The sequence below is a fragment of the Penaeus chinensis genome, chromosome 37 (genome assembly GCF_019202785.1).
Source record: "Penaeus chinensis breed Huanghai No. 1 chromosome 37, ASM1920278v2, whole genome shotgun sequence".
In the NCBI taxonomy this organism is placed as follows: Eukaryota; Metazoa; Arthropoda; class Malacostraca; order Decapoda; family Penaeidae; genus Penaeus; species Penaeus chinensis.
In genome coordinates this window covers 34,082,681-34,106,325 of record NC_061855.1, presented here as the reverse complement: position 1 = coordinate 34,106,325, position 23,645 = coordinate 34,082,681, and the positions used below count along the sequence as shown (strand labels likewise).

At 39.8% G+C, this 23,645-nt stretch overlaps 1 long non-coding RNA gene across 1 annotated transcript in view; it reads left to right on the top strand.

The window, feature by feature from the left end:
• LOC125045736 overlaps nucleotides 1-13,754 on the top strand; it is a 153,938-nt gene extending 140,184 nt beyond the window's left edge. The window contains exon 3 of the long non-coding RNA XR_007116579.1: nucleotides 13,515-13,754. This is a non-coding gene — a long non-coding RNA (uncharacterized LOC125045736). The remainder of the gene's footprint in view (nucleotides 1-13,514) is intronic.
• Nucleotides 13,755-23,645: the final 9,891 nt, after the last annotated feature.

Here is a 23,645-nt window from a genome sequence, read left to right as displayed (position 1 = left end):
TATATTACACACTCGCACACATACATATATACACACATACAGACATATATATGTGTGTGTGTGAGAGAGAGAGAGAGAGGAGAAATACAAGCGCATTGTTAAAAAAATATATGAAAGACAAAAGAAAAGCAATATGCAAAACAGATTTCACCAACTACAATCCCCAGCCACAAACAGACAAAAGAAAGCCAGAAAAAACGACGAAAGAGACTAACAACCACAACCACCCCAACAACCTCGTACACAGTTAACACCTTCCAGTCGTTTTACAACCCGGGGACCGTTAACGACCGCTTGAGCCTCGGACCTCCGCTTAGGCGCCCGAGGGAAGGGACGAGAGGCCGTGTATTTGGGTTTCATTATGCAAACCAGGGGAGACCCTCGTACCTTGCATGGACGCTGAGAACCATATAGTTTTCCCTTGCTCTTTTTCTTTTTCTTCTTCTCATTCTCTTTCGTCTCTTCTTTCTTTTTCTTCTACTTTTCTCTCTTTTTTCGTTTCTTTCTTCTCTTTCTTCTCATCCTTTTCTTCTCCTTCCCCTTCTCAATCTCATTCTCATTCTTCCTCCTTCGTGTTCAGCAAGGGCCCTTTATTCTTATATTTCTACTTGTACCTATTTTTCACCTGGGCGCATGGGATCTATATGGGAAAAGATCAAGATATTCTTGGAGATCAAAACGCGAAGATGTACAGGAGAAATAATGTATATAATGAGAATTGTTATAACTTCGATTGTAATCCTGTTATTAACTACTGCTAGGATTGGCACTATTACCATCACAGATATTGCCAATACAGGTCATACAAAGAATATTGATAATGAAAATTGCAATAAAGTAACAGCCCAATCACTACATTTTGGGAAAGTATCATGTTATTTCGCAGTATATGTTTCTTTCTCTAATTTTCTTTTGTCATTTGCTGTTCTAAAACATACATTAATCGCGTGATTTTTTTGACTGGTAATTAAAATTCAGTATCCTGATTGCTAGGTTGGAGAAAAAAAATAGAAATTTAAAGGAGAGAGAGAGAGAGAGAGAGAGAGAGAGAGAGAGAGAGAGAGAGAGAGAGAGAGAGAGAGAGAGAGAGAGAGAGAGAGAGAGAGAGAGAGAGAGAGAGAGAGAGTAAAAAAAATACTGATTGAAGGAGAATAAACGTTTCGCCTGATTGATCATGAATTACAAGTTGTCATAAAATGTATATTATCTGTGATATCGTAACATCAGTCTGTTATTCCGGGATCACTATTTGGGGCGAAGAAAGAAAACGGGGGAGAGAAATGTTCACAGAAAATGGATTTAGGAGTGTATGTGTAGTTTCAGTGGGAAAATATGAAATTAATTATTCCCGTCTGTACTTTTTTTTATTGGCTTGTTATAATTAAACTTCTTTTTGCATTTGTTTATTTCTTAATGTTGTTGTTTGGACTTTTTATCATTCCAGTTACTTTTCTATTATTTTATTGCATTATTAATCAATCTCTAGAAATTAGTGATTAACAAGTCCGCTGTTCAACCAGATTCGATAAAAATAGTTACTTTTCCTAAATATATATATGTAATAATTGTAAATTGCTGTTTATCATACTTTGTCCATGTGGATTTTCATATGTTGATCCTGAATCAAAGTTAAAAAATTCAATTTTGATAAATAGATTAATGGGCAAACAGAGGGACTGATAGCTAGATAGATATACGTGTAGAATATATATGTATATATATAGATATGTATATGTATGTATGTATATATTTATACATACATGTATATATATATATATATATATATATATATAAATCACACATACACACACACAATATATATATATACATATATATACATATATACATACATATATACATACATATATATACACACATACATATATATAACATATATATATATCAATATCTATCTTATATAATATATATGTATATATAGATATATATGTATATATACATAGATATATATATACATATATGTATATATAGATATATATATGAATATATACATATATGTATATATAGATGTATGATAGACATATGTGTAGATATATACATATATATATGATAAATGTATAGATAGATAGACTGATAGATAGACTGTGAAGCGGGTAGGTAGATGGGCCAATAGATAGATAGATAGGCAGATACATACACTAGAAGAAGGAACTAACCCTGACCTCCCCCCCCCCCCCACTACTCCCCTGAAATCTCCTCACCGTAACTAAGAGAGGACTCTTACTCCCCCCCTCCCCCTCCCCAACTCCAATCCCCAATGAAACCCCGATAAAAAACGTTTTCCCTGAGGTGCTTAGGGCCCTTGTTCCCAGTATCGGGGTCGAGCCAACGTCGGTAGGCCTAGTGGCTGTCCATGTAAATAAGATTATGACTAGGTAGGCCGTGTAAGACGGTTAGAACATCAGTTATGTATACCAAACATATTTTTTCCTGCCTCCTTTATTAATAGTAATAATATATGATTTCATTGTAATTAAATAAGCCGCGTGAAAAGGAATTCATAAGTTTAAATGAATTATTTCTACTCGAGATTATTATTATTAGTCAAATCATGATTTATTGGTCGGAGATCAGTCATGTTGAGATGATTGATTAAGAGTTGGTAATGACGGGGATAATTGTGATGATCCGTGTGTATCTGTGGAACAACACAAGCACGCACACACACACACACACACACACACACACACACACACACACACACACACACACACACACACACACACACACACACATACACACACACACACACATATATATACACATACACACATATAAACGTGAATGTACGTATGTAACTTAATTTTGTTTTTAGGTTTTGTCTCTATTGGTCGTTTTCATTTCTTTCTTTCTTCAATTAAATAAATTAAGCCATGAATAATGCATAGTGGTTGGCACGGTACTTTATATGTGTAATGAATTTAAATGAACGTATCTCCCCAAGAAGAAAGGAGAAAAAAAATAGGGAAAAAAATTAGAGAGAAACTTCACCATTAGAGAGATAAGAGGATTGAAATAAGTGAAGATGAAAGATAAGAACAAGGAAAGGGAAAATAGACAGAGAATAATTGGCGTGTGGAATCATAATTATGGGCAGTGGAAGGTAAAAAAGAAAAGAATAAAGAAGATAAAAAAAAAAAAAAAAAAAACATACAAGACTAAAGGATTAGAGAGAAAACTGGTGGTTGAGAGAGAGAGAGAGGCGGGGAGGGATGGAGAGAGAGAGAGAGAGAGAGAGAGAGAGAGAGAGAGAGAGAGAGAGAGAGAGAGAGAGAGAGAGAGAGAGAGAGAGAGAGAGAGAGGGGGGGGGGGCAGACAAAGAGAGAGAGAAAACAGGGACAGAAAAAGAGGGTCACAGCCAGAGAAAGAGAGAGGAAGAAACAGAAAGAGAGAGAGGCAAAGAAAGAAAGAAAGAGGCAGAATGGGAAAAGAGAGAGAGGCAGATCGAGACAGAAGAGAGAGAAGCAGAGACAGAAAGAGAGAGAGACAGAGACAGAAAGAAAGAGAGGCAGAGACAGAAAGAGAGAGAGGCAGAGACAGAAAGAGAGAGAGGCAGAGACAGAAAGAGAGAGAGAAGCAGAGACAGAAAGAGAGAGAGGCAGAGACAGAAAGAGAGAGAGAGGCAGAGACAGAAAGAGAGAGAGAGGCAGAGACAGAAAGAGAGAGATGCAGAGATAGAAAGAGAGAGAGGCAGAGACAGAAAGAGAGAGAGAGGCAGAGAGAGAAAGATAGAGATGCAGAGATAGAAAGAGAGAGAGGCAGAGACAGAAAGAGAGAGAGAGGCAGAGAGAGAAAGATAGAGATGCAGAGATAGAAAGAGAGAGAGGCAGAGACAGACAGAGACAGAAAGAGAGAGAGAGGCAGAGAGAGAAAAGGTGCACTTGATAGCTCACCTGATACGGCGGCGGAAAAGATGAGAGCAGCTTGATTTAAGTGACGTGGAATGAATAGGTAGTCGTGTTTCTTGTGATAGATAATGAAGGTCTAAATTGGTTTCCCCGCGCATCGCACTCTGAGGAAATGGCCTGGAAGAAACGAGCCGATAACGAAGAAGTTGGTAGTGAAGGAGATGGCTTATCTTTATGAAACTCTGCAGTACCACACAGCAAGAAACTCATTTGGTTATGAGGTTGAATGCGGTGATAAGGACCTTATAGTGTGTTGTGGATTGGGTTTCTACTCTCTCTGTCTGTCTGGGTATCTATGTATCTGTAGCAGTATCTCTCTCTGTCTCTCTCTTTCTCTGCCTGCCTGTCTGTCGCACTCATTATCTCTCTTCCTCTTTATCTTTCTCTCTCACCCTCATCCTTCCTCAACATACAACCACACTGCACGCACATACATAAAAAGACACACATGCATAACCCACGCCATGTCAAAAATAACAACAATTAACCCCGTCTGGAGGCGTTACAAAAACGGACACCGGATTATCATATCGTTGTTTATCAGGACGGACAGCGTTCGCGTAAGGGAGGCTGGGCATGCGGATTAAGCGACCGGATTCAGACTCGTGGTTATTCCTTTAGGCTGATTAAGGTCCTCCTCTTCGAAACCGTAAAGGAATGCCATTTCGAGAGCTTAACCGGTGTTCTATAGATTAGACTAATTAACTTGACTGCCGTTTGCATAATGAAGATTTTGTAATGCAGTCTTTGAATGTCTCATTTCCTTTTTCTTCTTCTTCTTCACTTAGTCCTTTAGTTTTATTTCGTCCTTCGTTCTGATATATGTCCAGTACTTTGTGAGCGTCATGTTTAGGAGAGAGATTCAGTGAGCAGTGTTTTCGAATTCAGTTAATTATTTTCTTCTCTTGCTTCTCCTCCTTCTTCTTTTGTTTCTCTTTCTTTTCCTCCTCCTCCTTCTTCTTCTTTTGTTTCTTCTTCTTCTCCTCCTTCTTCTTTTGTTTCTTCTTCTTCTCCTCCTCCTCCTCCTTCCTCTCTTCCCCCTTCTTCTTCTTCTCCTCGTCCTTATTCTACTTTTTTTTCTTTTCCTTCTCCTCCTCCTCCTTCCTTTTCCCTTTATCTCCTTCTCCTTCCTTTTCCTCACCTTTAAATTCACATTTTAAACTGAATTTATCACTAAAACCGCAGCAGTTCTCAGCCATTAACTCAACTGCTGAGGCTGAATGACTGGGCGGTTCTGGCTAAGTTAAACAACAGAGCTGCCACGAAGACAAAAGACTTTGCATTGAAGTTATCATGTTGCAAGGCATCATCCCATACGCTGGAAAGACCAGTTAAATAGCGAACATTTGATCGAAAACTTCCATATTGATTACCACTACGTGCAATGAAGTGAAATCAATTAGAACAAAAACGATTAAAAATACCTGAACCAAAAATAGATAAATGAATTAATAAGACCGAAAAAAGTTTGGTAGAATAGACACATGTATAAATTTAAACGCGCGAACACCGTACAAAAAACACTATTGGCTAGCCATCAATACCCATTTTCTATAGTGCTGCTTTGATGGCAGACTCATGTATAGTCAAAGGTGTCCCCCGCTGTTTAGATTTACTGGCCGTGTATTATCAACTAGTGGGTGAATAGACTCGTTTAGCAGGGCCAGGCTTACCGAAAGAGGAACCCGAATGGGGAACCAACCCTTTTTTGAAGTGTGAAGTCCGACGGCCTCCCTTTAAGCGGGTGATGAGTAGGGCAGAGAGGCGAAGCTGAAGGCGACGCAGCCGGGGAGAAACATGGGCTTGATGGGTATTATGGCGAAGGCAACGAGATTTAAGGGGCGCAGTTAGGGGCGAAGTGGAACTAGGTTTTAGATCTATAGCTGGGGGGTGGGGGTTAATGGATATTGATTTCCTCGAGAAGAATTGGCCGGTGAAGTTAAAGCTGTGTGTGAGTGAGTGAGTATTATTATGCACACAATAATATTTGTGTATATGTGCACGTTTCTATAGATATAATGATAGAGGTAGATACGCTGTCGATTCTTACTTGATCAAAAATGCTCGTAGAAAATGTCGCTAAATTGTCACTCCTTATCTGTGACCTACATCACATCGCTATTCATGTTCTATCTTTCAAAACTGTCAGGATTTGCTTGGGGACCTGCAAGCTGTACCTACTTAATAAGAAATAAATATCACGAAACACCATTTCGTTTACAACTCGAATTAGGTTATTAGTACTTCCATGATAAGTACGATCCGTTGGCTTTCCAGTGTAGACACACAGCTTGCATAATCACCTGAGAAAACAGAGCCTGTGCTAACGGGTGTCCGTTCTAGTACGGAATACGTTTTGCATGCCGAATGAGCTCCGTGCAGACTGGAATGTGATGAGACGATAACGGTGCGAAAACTTTACTTTAGAGGGGGCGACATAGCGAAAACTTTACTTTGTAGCCGATAACTTAGCGAAAACATTAATTAGGAGACATAGGGAGAACCTTATCTTAGAGGCATTAATATAGGAACAATAACTAACAGCAATAATGTAACAAAAACTTTACATGAGCAACGACATCGTAACGAAAACCTTACTTTATATTCGCACACCATAAACTTAGTCCACTACTTACCCACTCCCTCCCCCCCTCCAGCCCACTCACCTACCCTTCTTCCCAACCCGACCGCACCCACCTCCACTCCCACCCTCTCCAGCCCCATCCGCCCACACTCCCTCCTTCGGCCGCCCATAGCTAGAGAGAGAGAGAGCACAGCCTGTAATCCCTTTTGGCACCTTAGTCTCGGCCACCTGTTTGTTCCCTGTTGACCTGGATTTAGTGAGCAGCGCGGCCAGGCAAGTTGAGATCAGCCTTCGCAAATGAACTCCCTCCTGGTTCTATGAGGCGGTATATTAAACGGTCTGAGAACTTTATACGAGAGAGATTTATTGTCATCCAAAACAAGGTCCGCATCGGATGAATTTTAATCTACGCGAGTTTATTTACAGAGACGAGAAAATATTTCGGGGTTATGGCTGTGGGTTATGGTAACACTTTTGCCGCTGTGACCCGAGGCCTGTGCGCCTTAACGCTAATTTATGACTTGGCATTTTTCGCTCCGAGATCCTTGCACAGAGCAGTTAATCACCCAATTTTGCAAGCGGAGAAGAGCACGCATTGGCACCCCGTAAGAGAATCAAAATGGCGGAGGAACTCGCTTGAATATAACATGAATGAAAATTAAGGGATATATTTCGGAGAATTTAAATGCGTTCGTGTCGCTAATAGGAAATCGTGGATTAGTGAGAGCTGTGCGGCAAAAGACTGCAAAGAGATTGTGCCGGCTTCTTGTGTGTGTTTTTCGCAATTACTGTTGTCTTGCTCTTCCTTCTTTCATTGTTGATTTTTTGTCCGAGTCTTGTCGCTCATTCTGTTGTATATCTCTCTTTCTATCTCTCCAAGTCTTTCTTTCTTCAATCATAGTTTCCTCTTTTCCCTTTCCTTCTTTTCTTTCTCCTCATCCTCTCCCTCCTTCCGACCTCCTCCCTTTCTCCTTCTTTCCTCCTACTACTACTCCCTTAAGCTCTATCAACCTTCCTCCTCTTGCCCCGTCCTCCCCTCTTTCATCCCTCTCTCTCCCTTTACTCTCCTCCCTTACGTTACCTTTGATCTTTCGTTTCCTCTTACTCCTGTTATACACAACAGCAGCGCAATTTATTCATGCGAAAACTTTGCTTTGTGTAGCATAACAGTCTTTGATTCATACTTACTAACAAACATACAAATGCAACGTATTTACTGCAACAACACTGATCGTGGAAGATGCGGAGGTTTGTCAACAGGAATATATATATGTCTTTCTGTAACACACACACACATAAATATGTGTATATATAGAGATATACACATATAGATATGATATATATAATATATATAATATATATAATATATATAATATGTACATATTATATATAATATATATATACATGTATATATATATATATATATATATATATATATATGTATATATATATATATATATATATGTGTGAGTGTGTGTGTGTGTGTGTGTGTGTGTGTGTGTGTGTGTATAATGTATGTATGTATGTACACACACATTTGAAAAGAAAAAGAAAAATCCTGAATCCCAATTTCATCCGACCTGAAAACATTCAAAGGACAAGGCTTTGCACAAGTCCACCTTCCCCTCCCCCTCACTCCTCCCTCCTTCCCCCTCCCTCTCCCTCCTTCCTCCTCCCCAGTCATCTGTTTACAGGGACCTCCAAAGCCCAGACAGCCCAAAAGCTCCCGGCAGCGTTAAGAAATCTTGACTCTTGGGGTCGGTCTCGGAGGAGCTTCAGTATTCATATGCAAACTACGACACCGAGGACCACACACCCTTTCCCACCCCTTCGAGCTCCCCGTTTCACCCCCTTTCCTAAAACTGACTTTTTTTTTATCCTTGTATGTATTTCCCCTATTTCTTTTTTTTCTCCTTTTATCTTTCGTCTTTAATCTACTTCTTGCCTCTTTCGCTCCGTTTACTCATTCCTTTCCTAGCTTTATAGTTTCCTTTTTTTCTTCCTTTATCTTCGTCTTGTATTTCTATTTCCCCCTTGCTTTCACTCCCCTTTCCTTCCCCTGACCAATGTAGCTCTTCTGTCCTTGTATATTTTCCCTTTTTCCTTTTACCTTCATCTTCCATTTCCTTTGCGTAGATGGATAGGATAAAAGTTTCAAACATCTCCCACTGACCTATCATCTATCTCTCTTATTCTTATATATTTTACCTCCTTTTTTCTCCTATCTTCGTCTTGCATTTCCTCTTGCGTAGAAGAAAAGGATAAAAGATTCACACCTTATGGTTCGCTGTAAGAACAACACCCGTTTGTCATCTTGTATATGTGTATTTGCATGAAGTGTGTTCAATATTGCCACAGTAATCCTGGAACCCTCTGCCAGCTAGCATTTGTCTCCTGCTTGGATTCACGCCAGGATTACTCGAACGACACAGTAGTTCTCCCCTCTCGCAGTTTGTCTGCTGTGTCTCTCTAACTATTTCTCTTTCTTTCTCTCTCTCTCTCTCTCTCTCTCTCTCTCTCTCTCTCTCTCTCTCTCTCTCTCTCTCTCTCTCTCTCTCTCTCTCTCTCTCTCTCTCTCTCTCCCCTTCAGGTTCCTTTTCCTATATTCGGATGAGCTGTCTGACCTTATAAGTACGTACCACAGCGTAACAACGTCTCGAACCTGTGCACGTATATGTGTATGTGTGTATGTCCCAGAAACACTGGTGTACATGTCACGACTCTGGATTTGTGAAGGTGTACATATGCAGTGTGGTACAATACTTGGATGGGTTAAAGTGTTGTGCATATCAGTTTTTACCAAAGCAAGTGACCATGATATAAAGTACATGATATTTACAACAGACTGAACTCGATGTGTGTTTCATGTGGGATGTGAGGTGCATGTTATACGCAAGTCGACATATTTAGAGGAAAATATATACGAATACGGAATGAAGACCAAGGGGGAAGAGTAAGAGCATATATTCACATGGCTTGGGTCGTATTAAACACACACACACACTGTGCATCGACCCTCCTGTCCAACTTAACGCATGAACGGTAAGAAACAGCAGATATACGGCCAAGTAAACATTAACACGGGTACTTCTAAACTGCTGTGTCGTGAGGTTGCATTTATATATATGGAACTTAGAATGGAAATAGCATGTGTGTATATATGTGAGTGTGAGTGTGTGTGCGTACATGGAAATGTATAGAGAAACAAAATCCTGCTGATAGATACAAAATGCAATATGCACTTGAGAAGCATTTCCTACATCTCTGCACTATTCTCGTCCGTCCAAGCGTTCCACGTGCAAAAGTTGAGCCTCCCACTCCCCCCAGCGGAGCGAAGTCGAGACGGATGACAAGCGAGAGGCAATGCAAGTCCCGCCTGTTGTATCTCAAGATGGACAGCCGACACGTGGAGCCGATAGTGTGCTTGGGAGAAGAGAAGGGGGGGGGGGGGCTGATGGAAGGGAGGGGGAATAAGAAATGTATGTGCGATTTTTGTTTGTTTTTTGTTGTGTTCCCTGTCTTAATTTTGTTGATATTATTATTGTTTGATGTTGCTTTATACTATCACAGTTATAAATTCAATAACAATTACAGTTCTTGTTTTTTGTGGTAATGATTTTGCTGGTTATGCTATAGTGTTTCCTTATTATAAACTGCGTCATTTTTTAGTGTAATATCACTATACATTTCATAAGTTATATTGTGTTGATAACGATCGAAATAATAAGAACAAATAAACAAAATATATATATATATATATATTTAACCATGTCAACCATTATAGATACAAGGGACCCCTCATATCTCGCTGATTGATTCAAGACCTTGATTAATCCTGCCGTTTTGCATGTCACTTGTCACTCGTCACTTGTCACTCGTCACTGCCATTCGCCTCGCCAGCAGATGGCACAATATCGTTCGTTGGATATTGCAATTTTCATTTTCTCGTTTTTTTATGTGCATGTGCAAGCCAGTTCTCGACCAGCTGTGGCATGTTGCCTTGGGGACATTTTTCTCTCGTTCTTTTCATTTCATTCATATCGTTTTATATTTTTTTATTCCATTTTTAAATATATTTTTTATTTCCTTATGTTTTTTTTTGTGTTTGTTTATTTGTTTGTTTGTTTATCTATTATTTTCTAGACGTATTCTTATCCTCTATGTGTGTGTGCCTCGAGAAGGTATTGCATGTATATATCACCAAATTTGGCGAGGACAGAGCAAGGATAGGACAGAGGTTTTACCAGTTTTTTCTCGCGTGAATCAGAGAGAGAGAGAGAGAGAGAGAAAGAGAGAGAGAGAGAGAGAGAGAGAGAGAGAGAGAGAGAGAGAGAGAGAGAGAGAGAGAGAGAGAGAGAGAGAGGCAAAGACAGATAAAGTGACTGACAGATAAAGATAGAGATAGATACAGAGACAGACACAAAGGCAGAGACAGAGGCAGAGATAGAGATAGGGATAGGGATGTAGATGGAGATGGAGATATAGAAAGAGACAGAGAGGGGGAATATATGAGTGTGTTTGTATATGTATGTATGTATGTGTATATGCATGTGTCTATGTATGTGTATATACATGTGTGTATGTATGTATGTGTATATGCATGTGCCTGTGTATGTGTGTATGTATGTGTGTGTGTGTGAGATCGGCGTGCGAGTGACAGAGCTGATTATCGGTTTCGTCCAAAAAGGAGAAATCTCGTTACCTTCCCCGCGATCTTCTTTTGTTTTTTGTTGCCGCCATTAACCATCTTCGCAACCCATGGGAGGCGTGTGGGTTAGAGCGCCATAATTATTAATGACATTAAGGTAATTATACGTGTCCTAAATCGCGCGGATTTCGAAATGGATATTTCTATTGTGGAGTCTGGTTGGCTTATGTTAATGCATGTTTTAGATGCTTCTCTTGAATAATTTCCCCATTTTTCATTGTTCGTAATTCCTAATTTCCTCGTATGCCTATTCTTTATTGATTACCTCGATGTTTCTAGTTATTCTTCTTCTTATTATTATTTTAGTTTTATATTATCTCATCATTCTCACGGTTATTCTGTATTTATGCTGTTCTAATTCTGTCCTATGCCTATTCCCTTTTAAATACCAGATTTTTACATTATAAAAAAGAAAATGTCTGTTTCTTCACACTATATTTTTCTCTCCTTTCTTCGATTTTTTCATATATTTACATTTTTCTCTCTTGCCATATCAGGATAATTTCATTTCTCTTCTACCTTTTCCTACACTTTCATCACCTTACCTTCGAATTATCTCGTTCTTTCTCCTTCCTCATTCACAGAATACCTCACTCTCTCTTCTTAGTATTATTCACACTTTTAGCACCTCTCCTGTACATTATCTCGATTTTTCTCACCCCATCATTTTCCTAAATTTATTTATTTTTACACATCTTCGCATTACCTATGCATTGTCTCGCCCTCCCCCCCCCCCCTTCCACATTTTCATAGATTACCATTTTCTCTCTTCTTTATCTTATACACTCTTTTATCGCCTCGCTTCTACATTATCTCGTTTTTGTCACCCCCTCATCCCCCCATTTTATCTTATTTCTGTATCATTATTTCTCACCTCTTTGTTTTCACATCACCCCTTTCTCTCTTCTTAATGTTATACACTTTTTATCGCCTCTCCTTTACATTATCTTGCTTTGCTTCGCCCCTTCATTTTCCAAACCAACCCTTGTCTCTTTTGTTTTATCTCATTTTATTGTTATCATTATCTTTTTTACATACCGCATTATCTCGCTTTTTCTCCCCTTTCTCTCTTCCCCTTAATCTCACTCACACTTTTATCGCCTACATTTATTATACATCATTTATTATACATCGCATTATTTTTTTTATCACCTCCTCGTTTTCACATTATCCCCTTTCTCTCTTCTCCTGAATTTCATACACACTTTTATCGTCTCTCCTCTGCGTTCGTGTCTCGGGTCAGTGGGTGCAACAGTTGTCCATGTTGCTCGCCTGGGTCTCTCCCTCCTCTCTCCCGTTGCCTCATTTGTGAGTATAATAGCCGTCTGTTGCATAAAGAGATGCATGCAACACGCTCTCGACCCGGTCCGTGGAAGGAGAGGGAGACAGATGGAGGAGGAGAGGGAGTGGGGAGGGTGGGTAGGAGGGAGGGTGGGTGGAAGGAAGAAGAAGAAGGAAGGAAGGAAGGGGTAGATGGGAAAGAGGGAGAGGGAGAGAGAAGGAAGGATGGAGATGGACGGAGGGAAAGAGTGAGAGTGAGAGAGAGAGAGAAAGAGAGAGAGAGAGAGAGAGAGAGAGAGAGAGAGAGAGAGAGAGAGAGAGAGAGAGAGAGAGAGAGAGAGAGAGAGAGAGAGAGAGAGAGAGAGGGAAAATGAGAAAGAATCAAAGAAATGAATGAAACAAAGAACCAGGGAACAAGATAACAACCGAAAGAGACAAAGCACAGAAGACAAGCAACAGATGACCAGATAAAACATGAATTACCCCACGTCCACCCCCCCTCGAAGTCAGTAAGGCCGAAATTCCAGCGCATTGTCGGCGTCTCCTTGCCTCATGACTCACCTCGTCCCCGCCAGCCAGTCTGCGTGTTCGGGCGTCTCATTGGCGAACAGAAGGAATTATGTAATTGGCGATTGCTTCGGTGTCGCTTTCCCAAATAAGGGAAAAGACTCGCGCAGAAATAAAAACTTGTTTAGCTTTGTTAAAGGAGCCATGGGTTTGGGGGGAGGAAAGAGGGGGAGGGTGGAAACTATTTAGAAAAGAAAAAGGAAAACTATCTAGCTATATTTATCTATCAATCTATCTTCCTATCTATATATGTAACTATATATGTGTGTGTGTGTGAGATGAAATGATGGATGCATTTTTCATGAAATTACCATCTTAATGCGAAAACAAACGAACAAACAAACCGTCAGACGTAAACATATTCCATCATCTTCAAAACCTCAGATTTCGAGCAGCCTTACCCCCCCCCCCTCCCCCCTCACTAATTGATTTCCTTCCCCGTCCACAGATGGCGTCGTCCTGAGCCGCCTTCCGTTGCCTTCGTCGCCTCTGCCACCTGTCAGCCATGAGGCGCCGGAAGCCCTTCCACCTCCGCCGTCACCACACGCACCTGTAGCCCCGCCCACCTGTTGACACGCCCACTCGACTATGATGGCAGCGACCGCCCCCAGCGCCGCGGCCGTGGGCGGCGGGGCGGCGGCGTCGGACCCCTACTCGGAGATCGAAATCTACATGCGGAAGGCCCAGGTCAGGACGCATTTCGCTTTTCCGTTTTTAATAGAATTTTCTGATTTTTCGCTGTTCTGTGTCCTTCTCTTATTAGGGGGTTATTTTCTTAGTTTTGATCTTTATTTCATTGTTTCTTCTATTTTGCGGAGTTATTATTATTCCCTCTTTTTATTTCTTTTCTTCTATTCTTCCGTTTTCCTTTTCTTTTCTGTTAATATTTTTTCCTATTATGTTCTATCAGCTGGTACTTTCTCTTTTCTTTTTTATTGATTTCTTATATTTTCCATAATTTTATCTCGCTCTTTGTCTCCTCCGTTTTCTGTATTTTCTCGTGTTCTTTTTTCTTTTCTGTTTTAATCTTTTCATTTTTTTTTCTTACAAGTATTTTTCCGCCTCTCTCTCTCTCTCTCTCTCTCTCTATATATATATATATATATATATATATATATATATATATATATATATATTATATATATATCGCTCGCTCGCTCTCTCTCGCTCTCGCTCTTGCTCTCGCTCTCGCTGTCGCTCTCTCTCTCTCTCTCTCTCTCTCTCTCTCTCTCTCTCTCTCTCTCTCTCTCTCTCTCTCTCTCTCTCTCGCTCTTTCTCTCTCTCTCTCTCTCTCTATATATATATATATATATTTATATATATATATATAATAATTATAATAAACTAAGGTTTTATTTTGGCCTAAAGCTGGTATTTGATGTTAAGGGTAATACAGGTAAGATGACATTAGTGTGGCAGAGAGTGGGTGGAACAAAACTTGTCTCCTTGTTAGGTAAAATTTCAGACTAAGAGACTGTATCAGGATGAAACTTCAGTGTTCAAAATTTGTTAGGTCTGTAGATAAGATAAAAGTATATGTTTCCAGAAATATTCCTCTTGACCAAATAATATAGTGTCTGGAGTTGCTGTTTGATTGTTTATGCAATTGTTCCGGGCAGAACGTATATAGATAGATATTTGTCTGTCAGTTTACCTATTTATCTTCACGTTTTTGCTTCACGGTAGTCCATATATAACTCCATTTTGACAAGCACAGAGGCGGACTGGAAGTAAAGTATGTAAATATAGATTTTTTGTGTACAAAGGCATGCAGAAAAGTTGATAACTATAAGAATAAAGAAATATAGATATATCAATTGATACATGAAATATTCGACTGTCTACATTATTGGATAGATCAATAGATAATGAAATTGATTATATATATAAATAAATGAAACAAGATAAATAAAAATATTAGATATTCAGATATAGAGACAGTTTTTCATTAAAAGAAGACAAATGCACAACAACTTCACTCTCTCACACACGACAGCACACAAACCCATTGTTTCAGTTGTGTCAACAGAACCACTGCAAGGAGAACGGGACGGGGAGGGTATGGTCGAGTGAGGAGCAGGAGTCGGGGAGATAAGAGAGAGTGAACACGTGGAGGGGAAGGAGGGAAGGCGTGTTGTGTGAGGGAAGCATAAACTGGGTTGTGTCTTAATGGTGGGCTGGTTGGTGTGGCAGGGATTTGAAGCCCCGTATGTGAAGCTTGATAAGTGAAGCCTCGTTTGATAAGAGTGATTTGTGAAGCTTCGTACATGAAGACTGATATGTGAAGCCTTGTTTGTTAAGATTGATTTGTGAAGCTTCGTACATGAAGATTGACATGTGAAGCCTCGTTGTTAAGCTTGATATGTGAAGCCTCGTTTGTTAAGAGTGATATGTGAAGCCTAATAAGAGAAGTTTGGCAAGTAAAGCACCGCATTATCAAGCCTCGCATAACAAACTCGGATATGAAACCTCGCATGGGAAACCTCACATCTAAAGCCAAAAATGCTACATCCCAAATACCTATGAAGCTTAGCCACATAAAAATACACACACAAACCTCTCACATATATGAAACCTTATACACAACTTCTTCACACATATGAGACCTCATACAGGAACCCCCATACATATGAAACCTCATACAGAAACTTCCCAAATATATGAGACTTCATATATAAACCTCCCACATCTTTGGAATCTCATACAGAAACCTCCCATATACAGAAACATCCCCATATACCAAGCCTACCGCACTCCCAAACCATTTTTTCGCTCGCTGAGGCTTCGAGTGGTACTCCGGGTGTCGCAAGTGGTTCCATTGTGGCTGAGACTGTTCGTCTGAAAGGGGTGCTCGTCCCGGGCTCGAAATCTCTTTTACGATATTCGAGACTGTCTTGAGTACGGAGAGGGAGAAGGGGGAGGGGGAGAGGGTGTGGTAGGGGGATGAGGAGATTGGGTTGTAGAGGGGAGGGGGAGAGGGGGTGGTAGGGGGAACAGTGGCAATGGGGAGGTAGAAGGAGGAAGAGGGAGACAGGGGTAAGGAGGGGGGATAGGGAGAGGCGGTTGTAGGAGGGAAGGGGAAGGAGGCATGGGGGCCAGGAAGGGTGTTGCTTGCCTTCCATAAGACGCCTTGACAAGGACAGACGGAAACGGGAATCTGGAAGGGAGGAGTGTATTATGACGTTGATGTTGGTTTTTGTCACTGTTATTGCTGATTGACTTGTCGTCATTGTTACTATAGTTAATGTTCCCTCTATTGTTATGAATGGTATGAATATCATCAGCAACAAAAACTACAACAACAGTAACAATAAGAAAAATAGTGTGATTAAGAAAATTATAATGATATTATGAATAATGATGATAATGATAATAATGATAATAACAATAATAATAATGATAAGGATAATGATAGGGATAGTGATAATTAATAACAATAACAATAAGAAGAACAACAACAAAACAACAGCAACAACAACAACAATAATAATAATAATAATAATAATAATAATAATAATAATAATAATAATAAATCCTTGTTATCAGTACGCAATGCTGCTGACAGCTTAAGAGCGCTCACAATCCCGTGGTGTCAGCAGGAGCATGTCGAGAAGCTTTTCTTTTATTTAGCAGATAATTATGAGACAGCGCAAGGGCAGTGACAGCCAACAGGAGGTGTCTGTCTGGTGGAAATGAAGGGAGGGAGGGAGGGAACTAGAGAGGGAAGGAGGGAGGGGAGCAGAGGGAACTAGAAAGGGAAGGGTTTGGGGATTGGAGGGGAGGGGTAAGAGGCAAAAAGGAGGGAGAGCGAGGGAATGAGGAAAGTAGGGAAGGAGAGAACGAGGGAGAATAAAAAGGGCAGAAGGAAGGGAGGTAGAAGGAGGAGGGCGAGGGAAAAAAGGAGAAAAAGAGTGAGAAAAGATGGGGAAGAGAAGGATGGTAAGAAAGAGGGAGGTGATGCGAAAGAGGAGAAAGGAGAAAAAAAGATGGGAAGAAGAGGGAGGGAGGGTAGAGGAAGGAAGGAGAGAGGAAGAGGAGGACGGAGAAACATAGAGAGAGAGAACGTAATGATGACAAGGGAAATGAAGATGAGGAGAGAAAGGAATAGGGAGGAGACAAGTCGAAGAAAAGGAAGTAAGACTAGAGGGGAGGAAAGAGGAAGAGGAACAGAGAGGGATGACATAAGTAGAGTGAGAAGAAATTAAAGGATACTAGGAGAGAAGGGAGAACAACCAAGAAGACTGGGATATAAACAGTAAAAAAAGAAAGAAATAAACACTGGGACAAAACAGTAACAACAAAGAAGGGAAGTAAATTGAAGGATTATTTTTCCTTCACACATGAACACAAAACAAATCAACAAATAAACAAAACAGTGACAAAACATGTGTGAAGAAATATACCGATATAAGTAAAGTATATATAAACAACACAAAAATGCTAGTGTCAAGACCATGAAAAAAATTATATTTACTACCTCTTGATTAAAAAGAAATAAATGATGAAAGGAATGGGAAATGCAGTGAAAATGAGGGTGATGATGGTAATAATTAAAAGAAACATGATGATAATGTCAGTGAGAGTAATATTATGATATGAAGAATAATGACAGTAATAATGATTGATAATGATAATGATTAGGATAATGTGATGATAATACTGATAATAATGATAAGGATAATAATGAGGATAATGATAATGATAAAGATAGCAATAATGATAATATTAATTGCAATGTTAACAATAATGAAAACTATATAAAAAAAAAGACAGAACACACACCGTTCTTTTTAATCACCCATTGCTCTGTAGTTAATGCCACCTAGTTCATAAATAAGTCCAGTTTATACAATATATTCTAATACTCAACTAATAACAACTAATGCTTAATTAACACGATTTTATGTGAAATGATTGCTGGTCAGAAATATATATATTTCTTTTTAAGCGATGGAAAATGTTTAAAGCCATTGTAAAGACTGGTTAATTTGACCTGTTGCTTTCAGGGTCTAATCGTTTAAATTTTGAGGTCCTTTTTCAACGCACGGAGTCCCAAGGAGACGGAGAAGGAGAAAAGGGAAAGGGAAAGGGAGAGGGAGAGGAGGTAGAGAGGGAGGAGGGTGGAGGGTGAAGGGTGAAGGGGGGGGGGGAGAAGGAGAAGGAGAAAGAGGAGAGGGAGAGGAAAATGGAAAAAGAAAGATAGAAAGAGAGGAGAACAAAGAGAGACCGTAAGAAAATGAGAGAGATAAATAGATTAAAATTACTTTCATGTTCATACAATGTCAGTCCGGAATTACAGAAAGAGGTTTATGTCTAATATGGAACATTATCAATCTTTGTAAACGTATGGAAGTAACTGAAAATAAGCCTAATGTAAATGTTTTAAGGAACAATTTGCTTTTGTAATAGTTGCCCCTTAAAGAAGAACCAAGAATGTAATCGAGAATCTTAAAAGAAAATGTAGACTTCATATATTTGGGGGTAACTATAATATTTTTGATGCACCTCAGTCTGAAAGTAATTGTAATCATATAAAGCCTTTTCTTAAATATACAGTTATCGAAAGAAATATAAGCAAACCTTTTCATTCATATCTTGATGTTTGAAATTAAATCCACAAGAACGAATGAATAGACATTCCCTGTTTTTCTGTTGTTTATCGTAATCGAATGTAAGTGCCCTCACGTAACTATACTAAACAGCTTACATTCTCAGAGGATAAAGGCAGTTTATATGAAAATGATGATGATATATTAATAAATAAGTAAATAGATAAATAAAGAAAATAAAAGTGCATTCAATAATATGTAGTACAACTATCTGCTGCCTATATCTATCTATTTGTTTGCATATTATTTATCAATGTTGTTAACAGAAAATAATTACTTTGATTTGCTTTGTTTGTTCTCCTATTCAATCTAGAAATAATGTCGAGATTATTAAAACGTTGTGTATTCTGTCTTGTACTTCGCAGCTCTCAATGTGCTCAAACAACTCGGAAAATCGAGCTGTTACGTTCGTGGAATTCCCCCAAGTAGTAGATGAACTTTTTAACTCGGAAAACACGATGCCGGAGAGTTAAGAAGAATTTGAGGAAATAGAAGCACTTTCGTGCCAAACTGAAAGCGGAAGGAAGGGAGGGAGGGAAGAAGAGAAAAAGAGGGAGATAGAGAGGGGGGTATAGGGAGAGAAGATTGAGTATACAGTATACAGCCGCAGTGCACAGTGACACACTCTCTTTCTACCTCCCTCTCTCTCTCTCTTGTCTCTTTCTCACTATCTCACTCTCTTATGGAAAGCCGTGATTCCTGATAAAGGTTTATCTTCTTAAAATGATAAATATATTTAAGAAAATTGAAACACCACAGTGACATGCCGTATTATTGTCTGCTATTATTTTCCCCTTCCATTTCCATAATTTTTAAGCGTCGATGACGATTTAGACTTAGGGTTCCAGCTAATGGACGGACGTGAAAGTAGCGAGCTTATAGTTTTTTGGGGAGGTTCGCAATTTTCAACATTTTCACAAGCGTACAAAACACACTTTTTGGACCCCCCTTCCCCCCTCAAAAAGTGTAAAAAAAAAAAAATGTTGATTTCCCGGACGGTTGGGTTTTTATGTGTAAGCTGAGACAAACTCATGTAAGTAATAATTTGCATGTAAGCACCTTATGTATGGCCTACCTGCTTCAGTAATTGTGAGCGAGACTAGTGGTCTGTGGATTTTATGGCGCTCGTCAGAAACTGATCGATATTTTCTCATTTTTGAAAAGCGTACAAATGTACGGTTTGTACGCTTGTGAAAATGTTGAAAATTGTGAGCCACTCCTTGCGTGTTACACATGAGAACAAAAAAATATATAAGAAGCATTAATTTTCGCTCATCGGACAAACATACAATTAGGCTAAACTTTAATAAACTTTATGGAAATGGAAACGGAAATCTAGACAAAAGATAATTACGATTATTTTTTTCTTTGGACCTTTCATCCATGAAGCTGTAATGAGTAGGCCTATAACTAAATGAGAGATTAACATTCGATTAAAAATACATAGAATGTCTATTTTTTCATTATACTTTATGTATTTCGTTTAAAATGTTAAAATATGAGAGACAAACTTTGCCTAGACCTTTTATTTGAACATTGTTTATTTAACAACAGGGTTTATATGATTATACCTGAATGCACTATTGCGTCACCAGATAAAATCCCAGCTCGATACTTTCAGTCTGACCGCGTTTTTATTGTCTCAAAGCCCACTCGAGCCTCGTTGTGAGCGAAGCATGCCTCTGCCCAGCCAAGGGAAGCGTGCCGTGTTGGAGAAAACAGTGATTATGCGTCGGGGAAAAATCCGATTCGCCTGCAGCCACGACTTTATCCCTTGCCGGCCGCCGTTTACTATGTCAGTCGCTAAGGAGCCGATCCACACGACGCCTACGCCTACACCCGCGGCTACATTTGCGCCCATAGCCACGCCCACGAAGTCCATACCCATCCCACGAAGCCTATACCCACGCCCACGAAGCCCATACCCAGATAGCTCGATAGATAGTTAGACGTACATTGATATGAACAGACCGAATATATGTTTTTATGATGTTTTTAGATAGATAGGTACATAGGTAGATAAGTGCATAATGTAATAGACATAGATAGACATAGCATCATTAAGCTTTCTCATGATTATCTATATTATGATTTTATGTTTGTTACCCATCTGTATGGCTTTACCCTGATTGTTTATCCACGCGGCTTCTAATCCTCCCAGTGGCTTTATTCCAATGACATAATTGTAGTTATCAAGTCATTTGACATTGCCATCCATCTATGTGACTTTAGTCCAGTCATCCTTCCTTTTTTATCTCATCCATATGACTTTATCCCAATCAATCCCGTGACTTTATCCTAATCACCCATTCATTTTGATCCCAACCATGTGACTATCACAGTGATCCTCGTAACTTTATCCTAATAATCCATCCAGCCTTACCTCACCTCTGTGACTTCATCCCAATCATCCGTCTCTGTAGTCGGTGGTGGTGCCGTTGCATCGCGCGCCCGTTGCAACAGAGGGGTGTTGTGGCACGCGCAAGGTGGCCGCTAAAAGCCTCGACTGATCGTAAAATTGGCCTCAACGACCTCCGTGCCCGGGGACTGAATCGCGGCCTCTGTTATGCCGACCTCTCTGGCTTTTAGGGCGTGTTATAACGTGCTCTCGCTGTCTCGCTCTTTTTCTCTGTCTCTGTCTCTTCTCTGTCTTTGTCTTTGTGTATGTCTCTCTTTCTGTCTCTGTCTCTGTTTCTGTTGCTGTCTGTCAGTGTCTTTCTGTTTCTTTTTTCTCTGTCTTTGGCTTTGTCCTTGTTTTTGTTTCTCTTTTTGCTTCTGTCTCTGTGTGTCTGCCTTCACTCTGTCTTTCCGTTTCTTTCTGTCTCTCTATTTCTCTCTTTCTGTCTTCGTCTCTGTCTCTGTCTTCTCTCTATCTCTCTGTCTGTCTTTCTGTCTCTTTTCTCTCATTCTGTCTCTTTTCTCTCATTCTGTTTCTGCCTCTGCCTGCCTCTCTATCTGCCTCAGTCTTTGTCTCGCTCTTGTTTGCTGCGTTTGTTTTATTTTCAATGGGTTGGTTTCAGATTTTGTTTTGAGGGGAGAGGGAGGAGGGGAGGGGGTTATTTGTTAAGTGTGTGTGTGTGTGTATGTGTGTGTTTGTGTGTGTGTGTGTGTGTGTGTGTGTGTGTATGTATGTGTGTTTGTGTGTTTGTGTGTGTGTGTGTGTGTGTGTGTGTGTGTGTGTGTGTGTGTGTGTGTGTGTGTGTGTGTGTGTGTGTGTGTGTGTGCATGTTTATAAATCCTGATCCTCATCGATATTATTAATCATATTTATCAATTATTTTCAACATCATTGTCATATCACGATGTTCTCCTCTCTTTCCCTTCCCTATTCCCTGCAGTTTTCAGGTGACTTTGAGACTAAACAGAGGGAGTAGGGAGGGGGGGAGGGGGCGCACCTCTCAGTCCCCTGCTCCTTCTCCACTGCACAAAAGCGACGTGTGTTTATATACCAGGTATCAGAAGAAATGTTTGGAATGGTTTGGGTGTGTAGCAGATGTGGATATCGTGTGATGGTCTTTTATAACCCCCCCCCCCTCTCTCTCTCTCTCTCTCTCTCTCTCTCTCTCTCTCTCTCTCTCTCTCTCTCTCTCTCTCTCTCTCTCTATCTATCTATCTATCTATCTATTTATCTATCTATTTCTGTTCGTCTCTTTCTCTCTCTCTCTCTCTCTCTCTCTCTCTCTCTCTCTCTCTCTCTCTCTCTCTCTTTCTTTTTCTCTATCTATCTATTTATCTATCTATTTATCTATCTATTTCTGTTCGTCTCTTTCTCTCTCTCTCTTTCTCTCTCTCTCTCTCTCTCTCTCTCTCTCTCTCTCTCTCTCTCTCTCTCTCTCTCTCTCTCTCTCTCTCTCTCTCTCTCTATCACACACACACACACACACACACACACACACACACACACACACACACACACACACACACACACACACACACACTGATGGTCTTACTTTTTAGAAATGAAAAATAGAATGAAAATATAATAAGATAAAAGTGAAAGGCAATAAAGATATATTAAGATACATTCAAGGAAAGGAAAGGGAGAAATCCGAAATATGATAATTATAATGTAGTTATAATCAGAGCAATTATCATCACTTTCCGCGTCGAGTTGCCTGTTGGGCGAATTAATAGCTTAAATTTTATTATAATGATGATCGTGAGTTGATGAAGATTGAGGAAGAGTCGTAATATTGGTGTTTATGATATGGAAGGTTATGAGGATGATAATAGTAAAAAACAGTGATAAATGTAAGTAAATGTAAGTACGCTATAGATACTTATATTAGTAGGATTCATGAAAGACGTCATGGTGATAATAAAAACAATAATGAACGAAGTGGTAATATTATAGAATAATGGTAATTACACACACGCACGCACTCGCACGCATCATACGCACACACACATCTCTTTCACACGCACACATACACATCTTCAGCGCTTGAACCCTTCCTCTCCTCTCCCTCCCTTTCCACTCCTCCCTCCTTCCCCCGCCTCCTCCCCCTCTCTCTAACCCAGCTGTCAAAACAGTTACGATTTCCAGGACCCCATCACCACAGGGGAAAGGTAGGCAGTCCAAATACCTCACACAACCACAATGATCTTATATGCATTATTCAGGGCCCCTTCCACGCAGTCTAGGCTTTCTTATAATTGCCGTGTTTGTCGCTTTCTGTGGACAAGGGATGACTGCTTGCCCTTGGGGTGGGGGTGAGGGGGTATGGGGGGGAGGAGGTTGTCTGGTGGATGTCGTCATGTGATTTATTTAATGTTCAGGGGGGGGTGTTTAATGGGGTATTGTTATGTGTGTTATGGTTGGTATATCTTTGTTTTCGTTATCATTATTGTTATTATTGTTATCATTATTTATTATCATTAGTGTTGTTCTTATTATCGGTATCATATCATTATCAATGTTATCATTATAATTGTTATTATTATTATCACCATTATTATTAATACCGTCA